Raw genomic sequence first — 15,545 nt, forward strand, 5'->3', positions numbered from 1 at the left:
ATTATCGGACATACCCCCGTTGTAGGAATAGTAGGCGCACTCGGGGATCCCATCGATCTCATCCTCATTCATTTGTTGTGTTCATAGATGGAAGATTAAAAATTGATAATTTTTTTCCATAGCGGCAGCACGTGCGATCACACATTACCAACAGTGCTTGTGCCGCCGCCTCGGCGATGTCAGACCATTGTATCTTGCACATGTAGGGAGTTTGAATCTGGGCTGCCCACTTGCTAGAAACTGAAGACAATATGAGCCACAAACTAATGGATTCGGCTCATATGTAAGCAAATAAAAAATGCATGTAGCAATCCTCATAGAAACATAAGCATTACGTTCACAAGCATCGATCATAGTTAGAGATCACATAAAGTAACCGCAACACTAGTTCACAACATAAAATTAAGTTCAGCTCCATCATGGCATCATGAAATTAAGTTCGCAGTCGATCACATAAAGGTAGTGCATCACTAGGTCACAAGCAAAAGATCAGCTCTCTCAAGAGCTCTCCTCGTCTCCAGTCATCTTCGTGATCTTGGCTACGGCCATCTTCGTAAACTCGGCGGTTGTTCATGCAGTCTTGGCGTTTGCTCGCGCACTCAAAGCGGTTGCTGTCACAAGATGCTACGATTTTGCATTTCTGTCGGCGTATGCTTCAGCTCTGTCGGCAGCTACTAGATTACTCCCCGCACAGTTAAGTCATAACATTAAGTCCTGGCTTCTCCATCTAATTCGCATTAAAAACTTGACATTTAGATAAACCACAATTTCATTGAAAGCAACTATATAACAAAACGTTTTCCCAACACCTTGGCACTCCTTATGAACACCCGCATCATGAATAACTAGTACACACTTTCACTTGTACATAAAAATGGGCATGACCTTTGCTAGTAATTTGACATACTGAGTGCCAGAAATTTAGCGAAACGGAACTTAATCAATTTTTCTCAAAACATTGGCACTCCTTATGAACACCTGCATCATGAATAACTAGTACAAACTTTCAGTTGTACATAAAAATCGGCGTGACCTTTGCTAGTAATTCGACATATTGAGTGCTAGAAATTGTCATCATGGTTTATTTATTGAAGTGGCGTTTTGGCTCTCGGGTGCATCCGCACCCTACTGATGAATAGTAAAATTGTTAGTAATATTAAAAGAATTAAAAAATTGTGATGTGAGATGCTCATGTAGTCCGTGCCAAATTTTGTGAGGTTTAGACATTTCAATAGTTCTCATTAAAATGATAAATTTCGGGCATGTGAGAAACTTCTGAAAACAACACTGTTTGGAGCTCATTTTTTTCTTTTTTGCCACGAGCTCCTCAAATTTAAATGCCATTTGGCCACGAAATTTTGCTCGCACCTACACTGAATCATCTTGCATCAAAAAAAAGTTCAACTGTTTTTGAATTTTCCAGGTTCTTATTTTATTTTACTGTTCACTGGGTGCAAATGAGCCCAAGCATTGAATTGAATTTCTGGTTTATTTATGGATTTAATTAATCTGAAGATCGCTAACATACCCAAAAGAACATCCTATGTGTCTCAGTAAGGCGAAATCTTTTTTAGTGAGGTACAACGAGGTACCTCTGGTGCTTTCGTCAATCTCAATCCACCGACTCGGTCTCTTGAAGGTGTGCTTGTAGAGGTAAGGTTTGCATGTTTGTTCATGGAATGGGTGTATGCGAGCACCTACATCTGTACTATATGTTCCTAATAAAAAAGTACTATACCAAAGCACTTCTTCCATTTCAAAATAATTGAAGTCCTAGGATTTTTTAAATTGAACTTTTTAAAGTTTGACCAAGTTCATAGAAAAATCTACAAAGATCCACAATATCAAGTATATATAATAGGAATTATATTTCATAATAAATATAATGAAGCAAGTTTGATGTTGTAGATGTTAACATGTTTTTATGTAGACTCGGTCAAACTTGATGAAGTTTTTTTATTTAGAACAAACTTAGAGCTCCATTTACTTTAAAGGAAAAATTTTGTTTTTGCCACTCTAGATTTTGCCAATTTTTCTTATACCATTCTAGATTTTGATATTTCACTTTTGCCACTCTTAGCTTTTGACAATTACCACAATTGCCATTTCGTGGCAAAAGCAAAATAATTTTATTTCATTTTTGCCATTCTTAGCTTTTGAAATGTATCATAATTGCAACTCTGAAAATTTTGCTTTGCCACGGGAATGGCAGTTGTGATAATTGTCAAAAACTAAGAGTGGCAAAAGTTAAATATCAAAATTTAGAGTGGCATAAGAAAAAATGGCAAAATCTACAGTGGCAAAAACAATTTTTCCACTTAAACTGCTTTAAAATGTTGGGAGTTTAATCAGAGGGAGTAGAACATAAGCAAAACCATATGATTAGGATGAGTTGTTGACCCTCCAACGTACTCCCTCCGTTCCGAACTAAAACCATGACAAGAATGAACTAAAACCAGCAAGAATTATGGAACAAAGGGAGTACTATGTTTCGCTACCGTCGCCTATATACCGCACACCTTACGGAAAGAACTGGTCCAAGGGTGAGTACGACTACGAGGCATCGTTTTAATCAGCAGCTAACTCCAAATGCTAGGATGTACTCTTTCCGTCCCAAAATAAATGTCACAACTTTGTATTAATTTTATACTTTTACTATTTTAGAACAAAGGGAGTGCTATTTTTTTTGCGATTTTCTTTTTAAATTGTTTGGATTGCTTACCACATGTTTCTTGTGGTTTTCTAAAAGAAGATCTAATAGTACTTTGTTGTGAGGGGGTCCTTTTCCTTCACTGAACCGTGAATCTAAGCCAGGAAAATGTTTGTCCAAAAGAGACGAAGAAAAAGAACGAACCCACATCCGTGCGCCCGGCGTACCGAGATCCCAACGGAAGATGGAGGGTCGGCTCGCCCGTGCCATGCGAATTGCCTCGGCACTACCAGCGCGACTCGCTACCGCGTACCGTACGCGTGTCCGGGGCTCCCGCGGCCGCCCCAACAATTTGGGAGCTAGTTGGCGTGCGGGCACGACACGAGGCAGATCTTGGCGTGGCCCGGCAGAATCCAGGGCGTTTTTGTCCAGCCCGCGCGGGCGTCTCGTCGTCTCGTGAATCACGACGCGACAGGTGGCCCTGTCCAGCCAACTAGCGCGGCAGATGAGTACGAACTCACCGAAGGTGGGGGTAAGGATTATGCTCTGGGTGATGTCGATGCGCGAGAGCGCACGTGGATTGCACCGTGCGTCAATGGTCCATATTTTGGGCTCTTTTGGCGCATCTCCGTGGATGACTCCATCCCAAGTCTAAAAAGCCTAGAGATGTTACTCCAACGCTTGAAGTTATCTTGAAAGATATACTCCTTTTGTAAACTTTTGTAAGATTTTTAGGTCATTAAATTTCACTATTCCCTCCATTCCCTTATACAAGGCCATAAACTCATATTACAAGTATAAAGATAAAATTTAATGACTTCTATGCAAGTTAAATATTTTTTTTCGTTAACCGAGATCATTAATAAACCACAAGCAGTGGCGGAGGCACCGCCCAGCGACCTTGTGATGAGGACATCAATACCATTGTTACACCCACAGCCCCTACTGTTACATATACTGGACCAATTACAAGAGCTCGCGCACGCCAATTAAATTACCAGGTACTTTCGTTTCTTGGTAATGATTCTAGTGTTGATGAGATTATGATGCTGCCTAAATTGGATACATTTGTTTTGCTTACAAATGAAGGGCCTAGCTTGGAGAAAGATGAATTTTGGAGCAAGAACACGCATGGAGTTGATGGCATGCGCAAAGGGATCAAGAACGGAGTTACAAGTGATGATTTCAGGACTTTGAAGCCGCCATAAGGAGTGCATGAAGCCTTGGACGAAATATACAAGATGCTACTTCATAATATTCGTCCATAGGCTATTCTAGGTGCTGCGTCACCTTATTAATGGGCCAGGCCCATATAATTTCGAAATACTTAAGTATAGGCTATTTTTAGAGTCCGTATGTGTGGGGAAACAAGAGTTAGGGTTGGTTTCGGACCCCACCCTCAAGGGCCACGAAATTCCCCCCTCTTCCTCCATATATACAGCCCTTAGGGCGTCGTTTAGACTTTGGGTTTTGTTTAGATTAAAAGTTTGCCATAGCTGCAACTTCGCCTACTTCGTTTGTGTCCAACGACCAGACCAAGACGTCACAGAACCCCACCTTGATCAATAAAGCTTTCATCTTATATTCGCAATATCCCGATTGCAATCTCAGTTTCTTGCTTGTTCTTCGTTTGCTCGCAGGAAACAGACCCTCGTGGTCAGGTTGATCGTGCTCCGGCGTGGTCAATAACCCCCGGAAGTTGGTTTAGCGATTGCTAAGGTGCGACGTCTCGCATGTTCGTAGTCGGATCGTCAAGGTCGACTCCCGCAGAAAACGATAGCCACCATCTCATCGAAACATCGGGACACCTTAGCCTCTATCAAGTGGTATCAGATTTCCAAGTTGCTTGGTGAGATTTTACAGTTTTTCGTAGATTAGATCGGGTCTGTTCTTCATACCTACAGTCCACGAAAAAGCCAAAAAAAATTAGGGTTAGTTCATCATATCCGAACCAATCTGAGCCTTTGCATATTCTTTTTAGGGTTTTTGCTTTGTTGAATTTGCGGTTGCATCGTCGTGTCAAGTTGCTGGTCTTAGAGTCTAGTCTTTTAGAGTTTCGAGTTCTGGTCATAAGTTGTCACGCCGCCACCGCACCATCATCATCGCCCATCTACCACTTTTGCTTATCCGCCACCGCTCTGAATCCATATTCATATACCACCACCAATCCGTATCCATATACCACCACCAATCTGTATCCATATACCACCACCGCTATCATATACCACCACCGCTGCCATACACCACAACCATATATCCACCACCAATCCGAGTTCTTCTCATATTAGGTTTGTTCTTGAGATCAATCTAAATTCCGATTCGTGTTTCCTTGCCTGCGTAGGTCTCGGAAAAAAAAAGTCTGGGGACCCCCGGGCAGTTTCTAGGCCAAAATTTTCACGGGCAAAATTTTCTTTTCCCTATCCTATTTTTAGGCTTTTTTGAGTCTTTTGAGCCATGTGCCATCATAGTGATTTTTTGTCGCACTTTTTCGTCGTCGCTGATCTGATTTCCGAAAAAAAAAGTGAAAAAAAAAATTTCGTGCCCATCCTATCAGTTTGACGAGGGAAGAGTTTTGAGACACTCGCCATTATAGTGATTTTTCGTAAAAAAAAGAGGAGCGCAAAAAAAAGGAGCGCAAAAAAAGAGCGAAAAAAGAGTTCCAGAGTGTGCTTTTCCCTTATTTACGTGCAGCACCGTGATTTTGTTAGTGTTCTAGGCTCGCGTCTCTAGCACGGTCTAGCCTAGGACCAGCACAGTACCGTCGTTGAGCGTTTATTCAACTTTGCATCTCTGAATTGATTATTGCTGACCCTTTTTGCTACCATACTATAAGCCTTCCCAGCTCCACATACATCTACGTCGTGCGTTTGACTCTCCCTGGCAATCGCTCTATGCAAGCTTTTGAGAGTTTTGACTATAACAGTTGCCGATCACCGCCTGCTGCTGGGTAAGAATTGGTAAGAATTTGAGATTTTCTTGACGGATTTGTGACACCCGCCACCACCACCACTTGTTAGTAGTCTGTAGAATCATATTCTTGTGTGTTTCTATTGCTGCTAACCATGCCAGGATCACAAGCCGACGAGACTGACTGGGAGAACTTGACGAACAAGGAGCTTCATGATACGTTTCAGCAAATGATGAGTGTACAGGTGCAAGATGTGATAAACAGATTTGAAGAGGCCATGGAGAAGATAGATGGCATGGAGAAGACGTTTGAAACAAAGCTCGATAACAAGTTTACTGAATTGCTTTCGCGTTTTCCACCACCACCGGCTGCTCCTGCCGCACCTCTGCAACAACAGCAACAACACCAACTACCTCCACGTCGGGAAACAGCCCTCCGCCGAGCGAGCCGTGTCCCTCTTCAGTCGGGCCAAACTGCTGGTGCTGCTGTTGATACTTCTGTGGCTCCTACTGCTGATGTGGAGGAGGATGATTATGTGAGAGATTATGAGGATGAGGTTGATCAAAATCAGAACTACGTGCCACCACCAGCACAACAACCACCAGGTCGTCCACATGCAAATAATGGCAATGGTAGGGCTCATCCTCAGGTACGAGATCATGACCATCTCCCTAAACTAAAATTGAATATTCCACCATTTGAGGGTAGATATGTTCCTGATATATATCTTACTTGGGAGTTAGAAACTGAACAACGATTTACATGTTTACAATATCCCGAGGAGAGACGTGTTCCTGCTGCTGTTTGTGCATTCACTAGTTTTGCATGTGTTTGGTGGTCTGAGCATTGTAGATTATATCCTATTCCGGCTACTTGGGCTGCTTTGAAAACTGCTATGCGTACTCGTTGGGTTCCACCATATTATCAACGTGAATTACTTCAAAAATTGCAGCGCTTAAGACAGGGAATTTTTTTTATAGAAGAATATTATCAGGAATTACAAACTGGCATGATTAGATGTGGTATTGTTGAGGAGAATGAAGCTATGCTTGCACGTTTTATGGGTGGATTAAATAGAGAAATTCAAACGATTCTAGAGTATAAGGAGTATACTAATATCACTCGTTTATTCCATCTTGCTTGTAAAGCTGAACGTGAAGTGCAGGATCGACAGGCATTGGCGCGGACTAACTTTTCGGCAGGTCGACCTTCATCATGGACACCACGTGCATCATCTACTTCCACACGTTCTGCTACACCGGCGCCTCCGTCGGCTGCCACCTCCAACCGTGATACAATAAAGCAGGCACAATCACCACTATCTGCCAAGAGCACACCTTATGGGCCTGCAAAGAGCTCTTCTTCATTCATGGCATCAATAGGGCAAACACATGATACTATTTGTCGACGTTGCAAGGGTGGAGGTCATTATGCGAGAGAATGCCTATCTAAGCGTGTGATGATTGTTACTGAGGATGGTGGGTATGAGTCCGCTAGTGACTATGATGAGGAGATTTTGGCTCTTATTACACGTGAAGAACACGGTCGAGACGATTCTGATCATGAGACGCAATACATGGCTCCTGAAGATGCTGACAGGTATGAATGTTTAGTTGCTCAACGTGTTTTGAGTGTGCAGGTTACACAAGCTGAGCAAAATCAGGCATAATTTGTTCCATACAAAGGGAGTTGTGAAGGAACGTTCTGTTCGCGTGATCATAGATGGAGGGAGCTGCAATAACTTGGCTAGCATGGAGATGGTGGAGAAGCTATCTCTCACCACAAGACCACATCCACATCCTTACTACATCCAATGGTTCAACAACAGCGGCAAGGTTAAGGTAACACGTACTGTTCGTGTGCATTTTAGTATCTCTACATATGCTGATTATGTTGATTGTGATGTGGTACCTATGCAAGCATGTTCCTTATTACTTGGTAGACCATGGCAATTTGATAAAAATTCTGTACACCATGGTAGAAACAATCAATATACTCTTGTTCATAACGATAAAAATATTACTTTGCTTCCTATGACTCCTGATTCCATTTTGAAAGATGATATTAATAGAGCTAATAAAGCAAAACAGGAGACAAATAAGAGTGAAAATCAGATTGTGGCAAAAGAATTTGAGCACCAAATGAAGCCTAATAATAAATCATCTACTGTTGTTTCTGAAATTAAATTGAAAAGTGCATGTTTACTTGCCACCAAATCTGATATTGATGAGCTAGATTTTAGCAAATCTGTTTGCTATGCTTTTGTGTGCAAAGAGGCATTATTTTCATTCGAGGACGTGCCTTCCTCTTTGCCCCCTGCTGTCACTAACATTTTGCAGGAGTTCGCTGACGTCTTTTCACAAGACGTGCCACCGGGATTACCACCTATTCGAGGGATTGAGCATCAAATTAACTTAATTCCCGGTGCTTCGCTACCCAACCGTGCACCATACCATACCAATCCAGAGGAGACGAAGGAGATTATGCGTCAAGTACAAGAACTGCTCGACAAAGGTTATATACACGAATCCCTTAGTCCTTGTGCTGTTCCTATCATTTTAGTGCCGAAAAAGGATGGTACGTCGCGTATGTGCGTTGATTGTAGAGGCATTAATAATATTACTATTCGTTATCGTCATCCTATTCCTAGGCTAGATGATATGCTTGATGAATTGAGTGGCTCTACAATATTCTCCAAAGTTGATTTGCGTAGTGGATACCATCAAATTCGTATGAAATTAAGTGATTAATGGAAAACAGCATTTAAAACCAAGTTTGAATTATATGAGTGGTTAGTCATGCCTTTTGGGTTAACTAATGCACCTAGTACTTTCATGAGGTTAATGAACGAAGTTTTACGTGCTTTCATTGGACGATTTGTGGTAGTTTACTTTGATGACATATTGATTTATAGCAAATCTTTGGAGGAACATTTAGAATATTTACGTGATGTTTTTATTGCTCTACGTGATGCACGTTTGTTTGGAAACCTTGGAAAGTGCACCTTTTGCACCGACCGAGTATCTTTTCTTGGCTATGTTGTTACTCCACAGGGAATTGAAGTTGATAAAGCCAAGATTGAAGCTATTGAGAGTTGGCCGCAGCCCAAAACGGTCACACAAGTGAGGAGTTTCCTTGGTCTCGCTGGTTTCTATAGGCGTTTTGTGAGAGATTTCAGCACCATTGCTGCACCTCTCAACGAGCTTACAAAGAAGGATGTGCCTTTTGTTTGGGGTACCGCACAGGAAGAAGCCTTCGCGGTATTGAAAGATAAGTTGACACATGCTCCTTTACTCCAACTTCCTAATTTCAATAAGACTTTTGAGCTTGAATGTGATGCTAGTGGAATTGGATTAGGAGATGTGTTATTACAAGATGGAAAACCTGTTGCATACTTTTCTGAAAAATTGAGTGGGTCTAGTCTGAACTATTCTACTTATGATAAAGAATTATATGCTCTTGTTCGGACCTTAGAAACATGGCAACATTATTTATGGCCCAAGGAATTTGTTATACATTCTGATCATGAATCTTTGAAACACATTAAAAGTCAAGCAAAACTGAACCGTAGACATGCTAAATGGGTTGAATTCATTGAGACTTTCCCTTATGTCATTAAACACAAGAAGGGTAAAGAAAATGTTATTGCTGATGCCTTGTCTTGTCGTTATACTATGCTTTCACAACTTGACTTTAAAATATTTGGTTTAGAGACCATCAAAGATCAATATGTTCATGATGCTGAATTTAAAGATGTATTGCAGAATTGTAAGGAAGGGAGAACTTGGAACAAGTTCGTTCTTAACAATGGATTTGTGTTTCGTGCTAACAAGCTATGCATTCCAGCTAGCTCCATTCGTCTTTTGTTGTTGCAGGAGGCGCATGGAGGAGGATTAATGGGACACTTTGGCGTCAAGAAGACGGAGGATATACTTGCTACACATTTCTTTTGGCCAAAGATGAGACGGGATGTTGAGCGTTTTGTTGCTCGCTGCACTACATGTCAAAGAGCTAAGTCACGACTCAATCCTCATGGTTTATATATGCCTTTGCCTGTACCTAGTGTTCCTTGGGAGGATATATCTATGGACTTTGTTTTAGGTTTACCTCGAACAAAGAAGGGGAGGGATAGCATATTTGTTGTCGTGGATAGGTTCTCGAAAATGGCACACTTTATACCATGTCATAAAAGCGATGCTGCTGTTAATGTTGCTGATTTATTCTTTCGTGAAATTATTCGCTTACATGGTATGCCAAATACTATTGTTTCAGATCGTGATACTAAATTTCTTAGCCACTTTTGGAGATGTTTATGGGCTAAGTTGGGGACTAAGCTGCTTTTTAGTACTACTTGTTACCCCCAAACTGATGGACAAACTGAAGTAGTCAATAGAACATTGTCTACTATGCTTAGGGCTGTTTTGAAGAATAACAAGAAAATGTGGGAAGAATTCTTGCCTCATATTGAATTTGCTTATAATCGTTCATTGCATTCTACTACTAAGATGTGCCCTTTTGAAATTGTGTATGGTTTCCTACCTCGTGCACCTATTGATTTGTTGCCTCTTCCATCTTCAGAGAAGGTTAATTTTGATGCTAAAGAACGTTCTGAATTGATTTTAAAAATGCATGAGTTAACTAAGGAAAACATTGAGCGTATGAATGCTAAATATAAACTTGCTGGAGATAAGGGTAGAAAACATGTTGTGTTTGCGCCTGGAGATCTTGTTTGGTTACATTTGCGTAAAGATAGATTTCCTAATCTACGCAAACCAAAGCTAGTGCCACGTGCTGATCGTCCTTTTAAGGTGTTAGAGAAAATAAATGATAATGCATATAAATTTGAGCTACCTGTAGATTTTGGGGTTAGTCCCACTTTTAACATTGCAGATTTGAATCCTTATTTGGGTGAGGAAGATGCGCTTCCGTCGAGGACGACTTCATTTCAAGAAAGGGAGGATGATGAGGACATCAATACCATTGTTACACCCACAGCCCCTACTGTTACATATACTGGACCAATTACTAGAGCTCGCGCACGCCAATTAAATTACCAGGTACTTTCGTTTCTTGGTAATGATTCTAATGTTCATGAGATTATGATGCTGCCTAAATTGGATACATTTGTTTTGCTTACAAATGAAGGGCCTAGCTTGGAGAAGGATGAACATTGGAGCAAGAACACGCATGGAGTTGACGGCATGCGCAAGGGGATCAAGAACGGAGTTACAAGTGATGATTTCAGGACTTTGAAGCCGCCATAAGGAGTGCATGAAGCCTTGGACGAAATATACAAGATGCCACTTCATAATATTCGTCCATAGGCTATTCTAGGTGCTGCGTCACCTTATTAATGGGCCAGGCCCATATAATTTCGAAATACTTAAGTATAGGCTATTTTTAGAGTCCGTATGTGTGGGGAAACAAGAGTTAGGGTTGGTTTCGGACCCCACCCTCAAGGGCCACGAAATTCCCCCCTCTTCCTCCATATATACAGCCCTTAGGGCATCGTTTAGACTTTGAGTTTTGTTTAGATTAAAAGTTCGCCATAGCTGCAACTTCGCGTACTTCGTTTGTGTCCAACGACCAGACCAAGACGTCACAGAACCCCACCTTGATCGATAAAGCTTTCATCTTATATTCGCAATATCCCGATTGCAATCTCAGTTTCTTGCTTGTTCTTCGTTTGCTCGCAGGAAACAGACCCTCGTGGTCAGGTTGATCGTGCTCCGGCGTGGTCAATAACCCTCGGAAGTTGGTTTAGCGATTGCTAAGGCGCGACGTCTCGCACGTTCGTAGTCGGATCGTCAAGGTCGACTCCCGCAAAAAACGATAGCCACCATCTCATCGAAACATCGGGACACCTTAGCCTCTATCACCTTGGGCACTTGCCCGGGCTCGCTGGCTCCCCGACAGCAGCGCTCGATTAATTAACAAAGGCCTAAACTTGTTCGCTAGCTTGCTTTACCTGGGCAAAAAAAATTGGGCCTTATTTTCTCAATAGTTCACAGCCCAACAGGCAACCGTACGACAGTCTGCAGCCCAGCCAACTTCACGACGTGAGGGAATACACACGTACGTACGGTGGTTGGATCGATCGCTCCAAGCCTGAAACTCCTGCCTCTCCGTTTCTCAACAGCCGCCGAGCGCAGGGATTGGTCGACCGGGGCGGCGGCTGGCCTAGAGCCCTACTGGCCAAGACGGCGAGACAGGGCTACGCAGGACCGGCGGCAAGCGGATATCCGGCGTCCAGACAAGCCTACTCCTTCCTCTCCTCATGATCACATCTTTAAATCTGAAAAGTGATTTGGCAATCTGCAATGAACGAATAGATTTAGCCATTTAGGGCTTAAATTCAGGTAATGTTTCAATGACGGCTTTAAGGAATTTATGTAGTTGACGTCTAAGTAGTTCTGTACTATTGTTACTTTTTTCTGAAAGATTGTACTATTGTTTCTTATTGTAGCTCATTTTCTTATTTACTTGTGTGTGACAGCTAACTTTAAATTTTATCATTAAATTTCAGAGATGAGAAGGTTTTTGTTAGTACAGAAAGCACTGGAAATGTGAATGATGTCTAACCGGAAATAGAAGTTGAGCTGTTGAGGCACAACCGGAAATGTGAATGGTGTCCATCTGACCATCTCTATTCTTGCAAGTTTTCAAGATTTAATATATTCACATCTCACAACTTAACTACAAATCCATTTTCTATCTTGTAGTGCCTTCTAAGCTTTGGCAACACGGCGAGTTTGCCCCTACGCAGGGCTGAGTGTATTTCTTCCTTTTGGCAAAAATGAACAAATGAGATATACTTTTGACCGTGGTGAAAGAAATTGCAAGATCACGACATCTAGTCTGGTACGGAAAGCTTTACTTTTGTTGGCAACATTGTGAGTTTACCTCTATGCAAGGCTAGTTATTTATCTTTTATTGTCAAGTCTCAACTTTATTTGGTCTATGAAATGGATATTGATATATTAGTTCACTTTAAATTACATTTTTTGTGACTATTGTGTTTTTGGTTTCACTTCATAATTAATATGGATTTGTGATTCAGAATTTTGGTGGTATATTATATGTTGTGTATCTGAATACCTCATTTTTCAAATTTTTTATTATACACTTAGACTAAACTTGCCCAGGCTCCACAAAAAGTTCTGGCTCCGCCACTGACCACAAGCATACAACCAATGAATGAGAAGGAAGTGGCGGAGTATAATTATGACTACATGCATGTAAGTAGTATTAAAAAGTTGATAGTACGAGGAAACATCATTAATTTTTGCCCTAATTACTGTTGGTGGCCTTGTATTGATGTAAAATATATTTTCCATAGTGGCCTTGTATAAGAAAATGGAGGGAGTGCTTTAATTACCTAAAACAACGTCTTAAAAAGTTTATAGATGCGAACCAATTTGTGATTGGATCGTTAGAGGGACAGCGGTATCCCCGGCCCATCAAGATTTAAATCCTAGTGCTCGCATTATTCTTGTATTTATTTCAGGATTTTCGACGATGCGCTTTCAGTGAAAGAAGACGTTTCCTCAACACGAGGCGCTTACGGTGACTTCGTAAATCTCAAGATGATATGTTGGCTCCGTCTTACGAAGGTGTTCATAAGGGTAAAGTGTGCATGTGTGCATTCATAGGAATAAGTGTGTGAGCGCTTGCGTCTGTATTAATGTTCAAAAAAGTTTATGGACGTAGTATTTTGCAAAGTGAGGCAGTGTACTGATTTGAGCGTTTTTAGCTCAAGCAATGACCGAATAAAAGTCACAAAATGCTAGTCTCCCTGTTTCAAAACTAGTTGTGTTATGGGGATTTAAGTTTTATTTTGGCCGTTAATTCAATGTATATTATTCGCAAAAATAATTCAATGTATATTGTCATAGTGATAGTTACTCCCTCTGTAAACGTACTAGCGCATCAACACCACCCACAACATCCAACATAATAAAAATTACATCGAGATTCCGAGATCGCCGAATGACCACTACTGCGCCAGAACGAGCCGCCGCTACGCTGCTGTCGCTCCCCTACCAGAGCCACTTGACCTTGTCGTTGATAGTCGGGAAGTCTTCACGTGCCCCTAAGGACCAGCACCTTGGAGCCGCAGTCGTCGTCGTTAAACCCTAGCATAGATCTGAATCACATGACAGAAAATCTCACCACATGATAAGAAACCCTAACCTCACCGCCCCAAGGAGACGACATGAATCTATGCCGGAACTTCGTGAACTACACCCAGACAGCCAAACTCAAGGGGTGTCGGAGCTCAGAAGACAAACTCGAAGAAGAAACACCGCCATCCACCCTAGCGATGCACCCGCAGGAACTAAAAAATCCTGACCTAAATTACTAGCCGAAGCGAAGGCATCAGGATTCCCTTCCCTGTTACCTGCCGTCGAAGCGGCTGATAGAGGGGAGACGAATCCACCGGCTCATCGGTGAAATCTAGAGAAGAGAGTTTGCTCTAACCACTTAGGGCTTAGGATAGGAAAACGAGAGAAATTAAGTTGTAGCTTCATCTGTACAATGCATTCCATCTAGTTGTCTAGTAGAGTGAGATCTAGCTGGCAACCATACGTTTTTTTCTCTAAGAGACACCAGAGGACATCTTATACGTATATGATACTCCCTCCATTCCACAATGTAGTACTTCCTCTATCCACGTGCTTCAACTTTGACAGTAAATTTAACTATCAAGACCGATTGCGGCGGGAGCAAAAATTATATCAGTGAATTCGTATTTGAAAGAAGTTTTCAATTATATAATTTTTTCTCCCGCCGCAGTTGGTCTCATTGGTTAAATTTATGGTCAAAGTTGGACCTCGAAAAGCACAGGCGCACTATATTATGGAATGGAGGGAGTATTTATTAAGGAGACACAATCACTAGTATAATGAAAAGATAACTGAACATAAACCGGCCAGTACAAAATAAAGTTATGTTGCAAAACATGTAAGCCATCTTCTTCCTTCGATTCTGTCGTCCGTCGTAGATTGAAAATTGCACTGAACCAACGGTAAAGGAAATGAACACCTACAAACGCATTCGCTTTAACAAGCTTTAACGACCGCAATAATTACTCGTCCCTTGAGCGTGAGATCTAAAAGTTGTTGTAGAAGTACCGGTTGTAACATTGCCCCACGCAAAAACATGCTTGCATTCCATCACCACTGGTCTGGAGGGTAGCGAAAATCGAACCATATCACAAACAAGATAGAAGAAAAATAGCAAGGCAGCATTTTCTATCTTCCAGTCAAGGGGACGCGGTGACCTCGTCATCCAAAAGGGAAAAAAAGAAAACCCCAAAGGTACCGAATGGAATTCTCCTTGCCGGGCTTGTGTCGGAGTCGTCACACCAATGACCAGCAATTTGTTTCGGGCGCACCAACTGCCAAGATCTAAAGAAAGCCAACATATGTGGGGACACAAACTCTCACATGCCCTTCGCCGACATGGAATCAGACAGCGTCGAGGTACATACGGAGATATCTTATTCCAACACATCATGCTGCCACCACCTCATCAATGTCGTTGTGGAAAACAAAACCTAAGAAAACAAGAACGAACGAACTGCGCAGGTAGCCAAAACTCTTATGTTGGACTATATTTTACACCATGGTCCACAGTGGGTTATGTTGGCACCATTTGGTTAATTCGTTTTATAGCTTTGGATGTTCTATTCTTTTGTTTGTTATCTTTAGTATAATTAATCCATAAAAGATGATTTCAAAATCACATGACAATAGGAAAAAGATAAGAGAAACATCTATATACGTGGCAGAGGTAGTGATTTATTTGATAAAGTCTTTCGATAGTTTGGTCTAGACCATGATTCTTTTTGGAAAACATGACAATAACTTTTTAGCACCTATATATTCACAACAACTTATCAGATAAGTTAGGGTTTGGAGCTGAACAACAGAAACCACCGCTGGAGATTCTTCCGGCCCCCTTGCCTCCGATTGCCATCTTGTA

This window comes from Triticum dicoccoides, chromosome 2A (genome assembly GCF_002162155.2).
Source record: "Triticum dicoccoides isolate Atlit2015 ecotype Zavitan chromosome 2A, WEW_v2.0, whole genome shotgun sequence".
Taxonomy (NCBI): Eukaryota; Viridiplantae; Streptophyta; class Magnoliopsida; order Poales; family Poaceae; genus Triticum; species Triticum dicoccoides.